Raw genomic sequence first — 11,982 nt, forward strand, 5'->3', positions numbered from 1 at the left:
GCTCTTCAGGGGGAACCTCTGAAGGAGAGAAATCCCTGCTGATTTTTAATGGTTACACGTGGGTGTGGGAACCAGCCCATTCAGTATCTCTGCCCCTCCTACCAGTCTCCAGGTGACTTCTGTATGTTTGTACCTGTGGGACTTTTGTTTAGCTAGACTTCAGGTGATTCTCAATGATGGTTGTTCTGTAGTTTAGTTTTAATTGATGTGGTCCTGAGAGGAGGCGAGCACAGCATTTACCTACTCCTCCATCTTAACCAGAAAATCTGTATTGATTTTCTGAAGGGCAAATCTATTTTCTGGACTAGTATGATCACAACACCATTTAGTGACTTTTGAATCATGAAAATGTACTAATGATTATTTGAAGCTACAATCAAAAATTGTCATCTGAGATGGTTTCCATCATTTTGGAGATGGATGTTCATATCAGTTTAAGTTTCAATCCATTAATACTTCCACTCACATCAATCAGAAGAAGCATGACTTTAGGAGATGCAGATCCTTGGATGTACCAAGGTTTTCAGTGTACATAGTAAAGGTCGATCTTGTTTGGAATTCTGCTGTTATCAACCCATGAGAAGCTGGGTAATATCAGGTCAGGCTTGTGGCACTGCCAAACACCTGCCACAACAATGAAGGATATTCATCTTGATTTTGTTTTTTGAAAACTTTATCTAAGGCACTTGTCCAGTTGAGTTCATTTAACACAGTTGTTGAGCTCTCATAGATGTCAGTGGGATCATAGATGTCAGCTGCATGCTGATTGGATATTTGTCTTCCAAAATTAGCATCTTTGATAAAAACTGGTTTTATCTTCTGATTGCCTGGCTCACTGTCATTGTTTACAGACTAGAGATCATCTTTTGCGTTGTGATAGACAACTTCATTGCTTGCAAAATCCTTCCTCCACTGGTAGGTTGCTTGAACTTTCTCTGCTTACAAAGCCAGGTGCACTGTGGCTTTAGATCTGTTGCATAGAAGTTTCTCAAGATCCCTGGATGCATTTTCCACCAGCTGGAGTGTGTTATTTGGTTCTACAGTATACAAATATTGGTATTTCTCATAAATATCAACAAGCCGATTGACTCCATTTGCTGTTTTCACCAAGGTGACAAGGTCTTCTTGCATCTTATCCAGCCATGACTTGATAGTGACTGCTGAAGGAAAGGGCTCCTCTGACCTCTACTTCTTTGTTTTAATTTGTTTGTTTTTGTATGTCCTAACCTGGCAAAAAAAAAAAAAATGCAGCTCATGTCAGTTCCTTCATTTTCTTTATTTCAATATTTTGTTGGTTCATGTATTTAAAAGCATGGAAATCTCTGATGTATTGTAATACTATGGGTATACAAAAAATCTCTCTGTTGAAGTTATTGTTCTATATCTAACTGGATGTATGAACTTGGGCTCATTACTTATCATACAGCAAGTGATCTGTGAAATAAACAAAAATATATACCCCCTTCTCGGAATTAATATGAGATAAAAAAATAAGATCATATGCTAAACCACTTAGCAAGGTGCTTAGCTCAATGTAGATTATCAGAGATGTTAGTTTCCTTTCATTTTTGAAATGCATAGTAAACAGTAAATATCTTAACCCAATCAGTATGAGTCAGTCAACTATACCGCACAGAGAAACTCATAATAAAAAGTGCCTAATTATTAACAGCTGGGATATTGTTTTCGGTTGACCTGGTTCAGCTTAAGTCCTGACTCAGCAGTTTCTTTGTTGCACAGTCTGGTAAAATGGGACAATAACAGCATTCATTTATAGAAGAAACAAATAATTGAGTCAATTCAAATCAGAACTGGCTCTGTCTTTTGCCCAAGCCAAACCTCCTTTTAAGGAAACTGCTGGTTTTGGTGAGTAGAGATAAACACAACCTCACCCCCAAGCTTTAAGATTGGACACTTGACACAAGCTGTCCAATTGTGAAATTCCATCCCGCTGGCCACAGGGATGCTGTGGAGTCTTGAGCAGGGGACAAATCATACATCTTTCTGGGCTGTTTTTATGTAGAGCTGGTAAGGAAAGATCCTCTGGTCAAGTTGCTAAAGTATGTGATTCTAGAGAAAGCCTGTATCTATGTTTTTATAGTCTGGAGAAAGTCTCATATAAGTAAAAGAAAAAGGAAGTACCTTTAGAAAAAGAGAGAAAACATGAGAAGATAAACTGACAGTGATGGAGTCCCTCTTCTGACCCCTGAGGTCTCCAGTGCTGCTCTTGTTCCCATGGCTCTTCCTTTAGTTCTGGGCTGTGATAACATCTTCCAACCAGCCTCAGTGTTGTTTAAATGAGTGCTCCCTGAGTTTTAGACACTTGCCCTGAAAGTGTTCAGACTGAAACAAACTTCATATATTAGTTTTGAAGACTACATGGTGTAAAGCATCCATAAGATGGTAGATGCCACATGCTGGGAATGTGGGAGGACAGCTCAGTGGTTAAGAGCAGTGACTCGAGAGACAGACTGCCTGGGTTAAAATCCCAGCCTCACTACTTACTAGGTTGTCATGTTAGGCTAGTTACTTGATGTGCCTGTGCCTAACTTCAGCATTTGTAAAACAGGATTAATGATTGTACCAACCTAATTTTTTGGTTTTGTTTTCTAAATTAAATATATTAATACTTGTAAGGAGCTTAAGCCAGTTACTACCAAATAATAATAACATAAGTGTATATTAAACAAAGTACTAAAAACAAATAATATAAAAGCAATAAGCCAAGTACTTAGTTCAATGTAAATGCTCAGGGAATTATTATATAATTTTTACTTACAGGAGGTGGTTGGTTGGTTTTTTTTCAACATGAGGGCTAACTTAGAAGTAAAGGTGACTAAATGACGAAAGGCTCTACAACTATGAAACGTTAAAAAATGTGTTTTCACTTTTAGCATTGGGTAAAACAAGTCCTTTTTCAAGTTTCTCATCTAAGAAAAGAGGATAGTGATGAAACCTGCTCTCACCTCCAAACATAGGCCTGACATAATCTTTGTGAGAGAGAAAAACAACTGTAACATGAACATAGCTTTTAGAAAGGAGGTTTTGTAACTTAGAAAAAAGGAAGGGTTCAACCTTATGATACACATGAAGGCAAGGATGGAAGGGAACAGAACTGCTTAGAGAAGCTGAAAGATGATGTTGTGAGTATAGTTGAAGTTAAAAATCTTCCTTTAATTTTAATTAATTAATGATATTATTTAATTACTTGTATTTATTTACTCTGCCCTGTAATTTTAATTTATTCTTTAAGTATAGTACTTTGGCAACTAAATGCAGAATGGGAGAATTCTCTTTTCACATTCCTGTGGGGGCTTGCTTCCTGTCTTTCTATGCAGTTTTCCACATATATAGCTCTGCCAATTATCTGTAGTCTACTTTAAACCACCACTCTACAGCAAAGCAAAACAAAATAATTGCAGTTTGGAGGGACTTGCTCATTTAGCTGTGGGTATGCAATTTATAGAGATATTTGAGTGAGTATGGTCATATTTGGGCCATATGCTTATAAATAAACTGTGGAACCAAGATGGAGGGAGACAGAAAAAAAATCAGACAGAAAAGAAGCAGAAATGAGACATTTGGCTAAAGAGAGAGAAAAGTAGAAAGTAAATGCCTTGGTTCCCAACAGTTTTATTTCTTGATTCTAGTTCCTCAGTTCTTTTTCTTTCTTTCTTCTTTTCTTTTCCTTCCTTCCTTTCCTTCCTCCCTCCCTCCCTCCCTCCCTCCCTCCCTCCCTCCCTCCCTCCCTCCCTCCCTCCCTCCCTCCCTCCTTTCTTTCTTTCTTTCTTTCTTTCTTTCTTTCTTTCTTTCTTTCTTTCTTTCTTCTATCTATTTATTTTGATTTACTGGGGTGACATTGGTTAATAAAATTATATAGCTTTCAAGTGTACAATCTGTAATATGTCACCTATATATTGCATTGTGTGTTTACCACCCAAAGTCAAATCTCCTGTCACCGTATATTTGACCCCCTTAACTCTCTTCTACCTCCCCCCCTCCTTCCTTACAGTCTGCTACATTTTATTCCTTGGGTTCTAAAAGGTACCCATTTAGTCTTCCGATAAATTAATTTTTATGTAGATTTAAGTTATTTGTATTCAGTCATCTCCTGACTAATATATAAGAGAAATCTAAACACAGACAGGTCAAGTATTTGAAAAGTACAAAAGCAAGTTATCAGAAGAGTGAGGAATAGACCCCCAGACTTGAGATCTGTGTATTTTGCAATCCATGCCAAGAGAGCAATGGGTAAGATGAGAGGCAGTGTCCATCTGTACATTTATGTCAGGGCTCTCGGTTTCCTTGAGAGTTCTGTGAGTGATCTTTAACTATCTATATATGTTTTTTCATGTTAGTATTTGGTATTCAGGTTATTGATTCTTGAGCCTATATATTTTGGATATTAAATTTGTAATCAAAAGTGGAGATGGCATTCCTCTCTTAAGTGTTTAAAGTACACATATTTCTAGAATTAGTAATTGGATCAATGAACATCATAAAACTCAACTCTACTACCATAACAGGAAAGTTTCTAATGATATAAATACCATATATTCTGGTGGAATATTAGAGTACAGTAATAGTAATTTTTTATATACAAAATATTTGTATTTTCTTTAATATATATTCCTCAGATTTTCCATGTTAAAATAAACATTAAAGCAAGGCTAAGTTCAGTTCCTCTATTTTTTCTACCAACTACTTAATGAAAATCAAGTCTACCAAGTCTAATTTAGAAAATGTCATTACCATCTAAATTTGTATTTAGGATATTTAAGAGCAGTTTTGAGGGCCGGCCTGGTAGCTCGGGTGGTTGGAGCTCTGTGCTCCGAACTCCTAAGGCTGCCGGTTCGATTCCCACATGGGCCAATGGGCTCTCAACCATAAGGTTGCTGGCTCAACTCTTCGACTCCTGCAAGAGATGGTGGGCTGTGCCCCCTGCAACTAACAACGACAATGGCAACTGGACCTGGAGCTGAGCTGCACCCTCCACAACTAAGACTGAAAGGACAACAACTTGACGTGGAAAAAAGTCCTGGAAGTACACACTGTTCCCCGATGAAGTCCTGTTCCTCTTCCCCAATAAAAATCTTTAAAAAAAAAAAAAAAAAAGAGCAGTTTTGAGCATAGAAGTACAGCAAAATTACTATTAGAGCTGACAAATAGCTATGTAGAAAAATAATTTATTCAAAAGTATTTCTTAGGACTAATTAGAAACACACTTTTAAAAGTAAAAATTATAATCATTCATTAAGACAGTTTTGATTATTTCCTAAATCAGGAACAGAAATTTAACAAATTATTTATTTTCATTTGTTTGCAATTGCTAATTGAGTTAGGCTGGCTTCCCATTCAGAATAATATCTTTTTCCAACTACATTAAAGACTCTGTATTTCACTCATAGATAAAAATACATGTGTGCCTGCACACACACGCATATATATGTATATATATACATATATATATACATACATACACACATATATAGGTAAATATAAAGTTATATAAATGTATTTTAATGAAATATGAACAAAATTTGTTTTACTTTAAAATATTTTTAAACATTGAGTTTTTGTTTTCTACTTTACTTTTAAACTATTTTAAAATTTTAATCACTGAATTTTTTACTATAATTTAGTGAAGTATTAAGAAGAAAACAAAAAAGTTTCACATAAGTTTGTGTCTCAGGAAGCCTCCTGACATGAAAAAAAAGCAATTTAAGTTTGTGGCCAAAAACTTTAAACAGTTCACAAAGGATTCATTTATTTAAAACCCAAGGGAAGGTCTAGATGTAACCATGGTGTGCCTAATATGTAATAAATGTAAAAACAAAACTCACAAATGAATGTAAAAGAATTTTTAAAAGCCTGGCTGAAGTTGTTCTTGAAAAAGAATTAAGACCTAAATGTAAGAACTGAAACAATAAAATGCATAGAAGAAAACGTAGGTACTAAACTTATGGATCTTAGGTTCAAAGAACGTTTTATAAATTAGACCTCAAAGGCAAGGGAAGTAAAAGCTAGGACTATATCAGACTAAAAACTTCTGCCCAGCAAAAGAAACCATCGACAAAAGAAAGAGGCAATCAACCAAATGGGAGATTTTTTAAAAACAATGCCTCCAGTAAGGGGCTAATATCCAAAATATATAAGGAACTCATACAACTCAGCAACAACAAAAAACCAAACAATCCAATTAAAAAATGGGCAGAGGACTTGAAGAGACGTTTCTCCAAAGAAGACATACAAATGGCCAACAGATATATGAAAAAATGTTCAACATCACTAATCATCAGAGAAATACAAATAAAAACCACAATGAGATATCACCTCATCCCAGTCAGAATGGCTATCGTCAACAAGACAAATAATAACAACTGTGGGAGAGGCTGTAGAGAAAAAGGAACCCTCATGCACTGTTGGTGGGAATGCAGACTGGTGCAGTCGCTATGGAAGGCAGTGTGGAGGTTCCTTAAAAAATTAAGAATAGAATTACCATATGACCCAGCAATCCCTCTCCTGGGTATCTACCCAAAAAATCTGAAAAAACATTTATCCATAAAGATATATGTGCTCCAATGTTCATTGCAGCTTTATTTACGGTGGTCAAGACATAGAAACAACCAGTGTCCTTCAATAGATGAATGGATAAAGAAGTTGTGGTATATATACACAATAGAATACTATTCTGCCTTAAGAAAAGATGAAATAGTACCATTTGTGATGACATGGATGGTTCTTGAGATTATTATGCTGAGTGAAATAAGTCAGACAGAAAAAGTTGAGAACCATATGATTTGATTGGTATGTGGTATATAAAACTGCAAACAACAAAAGAACGGGACATACAAATGAAGAAACAAAAGCTCATAGACACAGACAATAGTTTAGTGGTTGCCACAGGGAAAGGGGGTGGTAGATGAAGATAAAGGGGTCCAATATATGGTGATGGAAAGACAACTGACTCTGGGTGGTAAACACACAATGTGAGATACAAATGATGTATTACAGAATTGTACACCTGAAATCAATGTAAGTTTATTAACAATTGTCACCCCAATAAACTTTAATTAAAAAACGAAAGAAAAGAAAAAGAATTAAGAGGAAACTTATATTGTTATATATTAAAATATCAGTCTCTCTTGATTGGATCATTTTTATCATGAAACTTACATTTTTTTTAAAAAGGCTAATGTACTTCTTATTTCTCACTAAAGCTGCAATAACAGTTACAATAAAACTCTTTTTTGTCTTTGCAGAATTCTCAAGGAACTTGCCCTCTATCTGCTCCCTTTACATTTCTCCATTCCTATTACCTTTACTCCCTATTCATCTGTTCACTCTTCATCCACTCCATTCTGGCCTCAGTGCCCATTACTGCATCAAAAATATTCTTGTCACGGTTATCAGTGACTTGTCCAATGAACACTCTTTGGTCATTATCTTACTTGACTTCTGAACATTTCCTGGTATTTATTTTCTAATCACTAGTCTCTTCTTCATAATCTCTTTTGCCAGTTCCTCCTCTTCTACAAAATGCTAATTGCTGGAGTTCCTGAAGGCTTAGCTCTGGGGTGTCTTCTTAACTCCTGCTGGGAGATCCCATTCATTTCCACAGCTTTGACTATCACGTATATTCAGATAGCTCCCAAATTTTATAAATGCCACTATCATTTCTGATCTCAGGTCCAAATTCATGTATTCAGCTGCTTAAATGACAGCTTCATGCAGGAATTTCAAATTTAACTTGTCTGAAACAGAATTTTTTGCTTCTCTCTGTTATACCTGGTCTAAGCCTATTCTTTTCTATCTCAGTAAATGGCACCATTTACTAAAGCCAGAAACTGGAATTTTCTTTGACCCTTCCCTTGGTCACCTAATACATGTAAATACTACTTGTAAATGTAACCTATCAGCCAGAAACGTACACTGAATCTGTCGATTTCTCTACTTCACTGCGAGTATCTTGCTCAGGCCACAGCCATCTCTCAACTAGTGTTTTAAAATAGCCTCTTGTATTTAGCTGGGATGAGCTAGGTTATGCTATGAAAATGGTTCTGAGAATCTTGTCACAATGTATATGTATATCAAATCTCCTCGTTGTGTACCTCAAATATCTTAGAATTTTCTCAATAAAGCTGGGAAAAAAATTATGGTCCTGAAAACTTCCGTCTGTAACAGAAATTCTGGTCTGTAACAATAAAGACATAATGGGGACATGCTCCTTTTCCATCACGAATAGGCTGAAATTCTGCCCATCTCTGGACTCATCCTAAAAAAGGGTCAGGCATCATTTCAAACATTGCCAGTTGTTGCTTAGAGGGATGATAGTGAACCCTGGATAGTCTCACATTGACAATAAATGTTTCACCCTGGAATTTACAAGGGATATTTCTTTTCATGACTCAGTGACTAGAACTAGTTATATGATCTCTCTAACCCCAAGAGGACCTGGAAGTGTAATTATCTCATTCATGTGGGAGACAGTACTAATAACTGCCACACTTTCTAACAAAACTCCCCACTTCCAACCTTGCCCCCTTATAATCAATTCTATGAAGAGTAGCCAAAGGACACCGTTCAGTTCCTTTTTATTGCAATTAGAATTAGATCCAAAGTGTCTGTGCTCTCTATAAGGCCCTACATATGCCAACCCTGTCTATCTTTCCAGCCCAACCTATAGGCACTGAATAGATGGCCAATCTTAGGATATGCAGAAAAGCTATCTGTCCTCTGCCTGGTCCCTTTATCTTAGCTGCTGTCCCACCCTTTCGTTCTCAGCTTAAATGCCTATTTTCAAAGAGACCTCCTCCGGACTTGCTGTTAAAAGAATGTCCTTTGTATTTTCATTTTTTTCAGATCACTACATCCCATTTGTTCCTTCTGATGCACTGTTCTACCTACTGAAATTATTTTACCAGCTTATTTATTAACTATTTTAATCACCAGAAAGTAACAGTAAAGATATTTTCTCTTTATCCTTATCACCTAGCACTGTAACTAACTTGTATAATATTTTTTATTGAATTAACAAATACAAATCTAAACCTATAAAAACAGTAATATTGACACAATAGATATAGTACAAGTGTTGGAATAATACAAGATATAGAATAAGTGTTGGAATAAAAATAGAATGTATAAGGTTGGAGCATGACCAGATCCCAAAATACATTCCAGATAGATTAAAATATTTTAAAATGATGTCATTAAGAAAAATTATGTTAATAAAAGATGCTATAAAAGATGGAAATAAAAAAAGTTGTACAAAATAATGTATAAAAGATGTATAAAAGAAACAAAAGGGGGTATCAGATATGATCACATAAATAATTTATGTTAGAAGTATAAAGTCAAAAAAGGGAAAAGTACAAACTTAAAACATATTTACAACTGAGAAGATAAAATAATAGATATTTTATATATAGTAATATATGCATATATGTATTTGGAGGGCCCTTTCTTTTTCTTTTTTTTCCAGTTTTTAAAAGGAAGATTTATTTGACAAGTTTCTCTTAGAGCAACACACCTAAAAGGAAATCATAATACAATGAAAGATTTAAATCAAGGCCTCAGAATTTCATACGAACACCAAGACCAAAATCCTAAAGTATTGGTATTGCGTCTCAAATTTTCCCCATTAACTTGAAAAAAGCTTAAACTTACGTGCCTTAGAAGTTATTAAATGAAACTAGAATTAACAAACATGCCAAAAAATGTTTCACTTTTAATTGTAGACACAGCTTCTATACTGAGTTTTACAAAAAAGCATGTCTTTCAACATGCACCCAAAGTGTTCAATGTAATGTGATGATGTAAGAGCAACATTTAACATCATTCAACTGCTTTAACCTAAATACACTTACTGGTTAAGTACATCCTACAATAGAACTGACTTGAGTAAAGCTAAAAATTGTTTAACAGTTATACTCAACTTAGTTGTTACATCCTAGATGAATGTCTGTATTCAAAAATACTGAACCTTAAGTCTTTAAAACAATCCTGATTTCCACTTAGCGTAAGCATAAATCACAAGCTGGCATTGCAAAACTGTTAAACTTAAGTTTTGTTTCTTTCTTTAAAAAAATGTTGCCTAGGAGTCAGTGATGGGGCTGGTTACATTCCCCACCCACCACTCATACTGGACACACTAGACATCCCTCCCATTCCATTCATGCCCATAGAGGCACGGCTTCTGCTACTGCTCACTGCTTTTTGGCTGCCTATGCAATGTTTGACTGAAAATCACTGGAGTTTTCCTGGAAAACTTGGTCATATCCACTCATGCTGCTCTGGCCGCCATAGCAGCCTCCATAACCTCCACTCAGCTGCTGGCTAGTCGGGCCCCCATAACTGGACTGGTTTGACAAGCCCATGCCTCCCATCATTTGGCTACCATAAGCACCACCGCTTGCTCCTGCTGTAGAATTCAAGAAGAGTTCTACATATCTGTGTTGCATATTTGCTTTGTCTTTCGACATAGCTGCCAGAGCGTCTTCATGAGTTGCAAACTCAACATCTGCTTCACCAGTTACTCTGCCATCAGGACCAATTTCAATATGTACTCTCACGGGGTTAGGCGGTGAGAAAAAATTATAAATGTCATTCTCAGTAGCTCTGTAAGGTAATCCCTGCATGTGTACACAGTGTCCTGTTGTGCTGTGGAAAGTAGAGCCAGCATCCCCATATCTGTGGTCAGACATTCCTGAAAAACAATACTGAGGTCTCTTCCAAATCTATCCGGCCCAAATCCATAGCCATCATTATAGCCATTATAATCATCATAGCCTCCATAACCTCCACCATAAGCACCACGCCTCATCCTTTCAAAGCCAGCTCCCCTGTCAATGCTGTTATACCCTCTGCCAGCCTCAGGTCTGTCATAGGGACCTGGCCGCTACATGGCCATAAGCTTTCGTGATGGATCATAGTGAGTTCTAACTTCAGCTCGACTGCTCTTAAAGAGTTCGATATACCTGTGCCCTATTCTTTCCTTGTGTTTCTTTAGAGCCTTTTCAGCTATTTCCGTGAAGCAAACTGCATGAAGGCCTCCCCCATACTTCTCCCCTGGAAGTCCACCGGCAATGTTATCCCATTTGGCACGATTTCCAACCCTGAGAAGAACTGAACAATTTGTTCCTTTCTACATCGAAAGGGGAGTCCTCTAAGCCTTACAAAGCCATCATTGGCCGTGTCAGGACTATGTGGACCAGTATGCTTCAACACCCAATCCATTTCAACGTTTTTTGACTTGAATACTTCAACATATCTGTGTCCCATAGTTTCTCTGTCTTTTTTCAGGGCCAATTTGACTTCATCTTCTGATTAAAGTTCAACAAAAGCCTCGCCACTCAGTCTGCCTTCTCTGGTGTAGATGAAATGAATACCTTGGGCCCCATTTTGAATTTTGCAGTCAGAAAAAAAAACGCTGCACTTCGTCAGCCGAACAAGATCAAGGGAAGCCCCGGACCTTCACCACGAATCCCTCTCCGCCTTCGGTGCCCAACATCATTGTCTCTTAGTTGGTCCTGGCGTTGAGACAGACTGAATATATGGCTTCAGCGTAGCTGAGAAAAAAATCTGGAGGGCCCTTTTTAATGCTACCTGGGCAGGAAAGGGAACACGGAGTGCATAGTAGAAGAAGGAAGTTATAAGTTATATGGCTTTGTGACCAGTTGTAGTGCTGAAATTAGGGTATGTTTTCTCTTCTTAGTCTGTCACATATATAGTTATATACGTAAAAATTTCCCTCCTTTCCCTCTGTTTTCACTAGTACTTTATATAAGTGTAGTGATGGTGATGATCTGAATAATTACAGGATGGTATATAGTTACACGAGAGTGAGAGAGGAATGTGACCGAATTTGAGGAGAGGTGATCATCAAGAAATGATCATAATGTTTGATGAAATTTTGGATCTCCTCCTTTGAGGAGATAGTCTGCATATTTTCATTTATGTGAGGAAAGTTGCATTATGATT

At 36.7% G+C, this 11,982-nt stretch overlaps 2 pseudogenes across 2 annotated transcripts; both read right to left on the bottom strand.

Moving 5' to 3' along the window:
- Positions 1–376: 376 nt before the first annotated feature.
- On the bottom strand, positions 377–2,270 carry LOC308496838 (voltage-dependent calcium channel subunit alpha-2/delta-1-like; annotated as a pseudogene). The gene is made up of 2 exons: positions 2,205–2,270; positions 377–1,185 (listed from the first exon to the last, which is right to left on the bottom strand). The product of its transcript is annotated as a voltage-dependent calcium channel subunit alpha-2/delta-1-like (transcript).
- Positions 2,271–10,226: 7,956 nt separating this feature from the next.
- On the bottom strand, positions 10,227–11,515 carry LOC308496617 (heterogeneous nuclear ribonucleoprotein H-like; annotated as a pseudogene). Its single transcript has one exon. The product of its transcript is annotated as a heterogeneous nuclear ribonucleoprotein H-like (transcript).
- Between the last annotated feature and the right edge of the window lie 467 nt (positions 11,516–11,982).

Source organism: Rhinolophus hipposideros (genome assembly GCF_964194185.1).
Source record: "Rhinolophus hipposideros genome assembly, chromosome: 4".
Taxonomy (NCBI): domain Eukaryota; kingdom Metazoa; phylum Chordata; class Mammalia; order Chiroptera; family Rhinolophidae; genus Rhinolophus; species Rhinolophus hipposideros.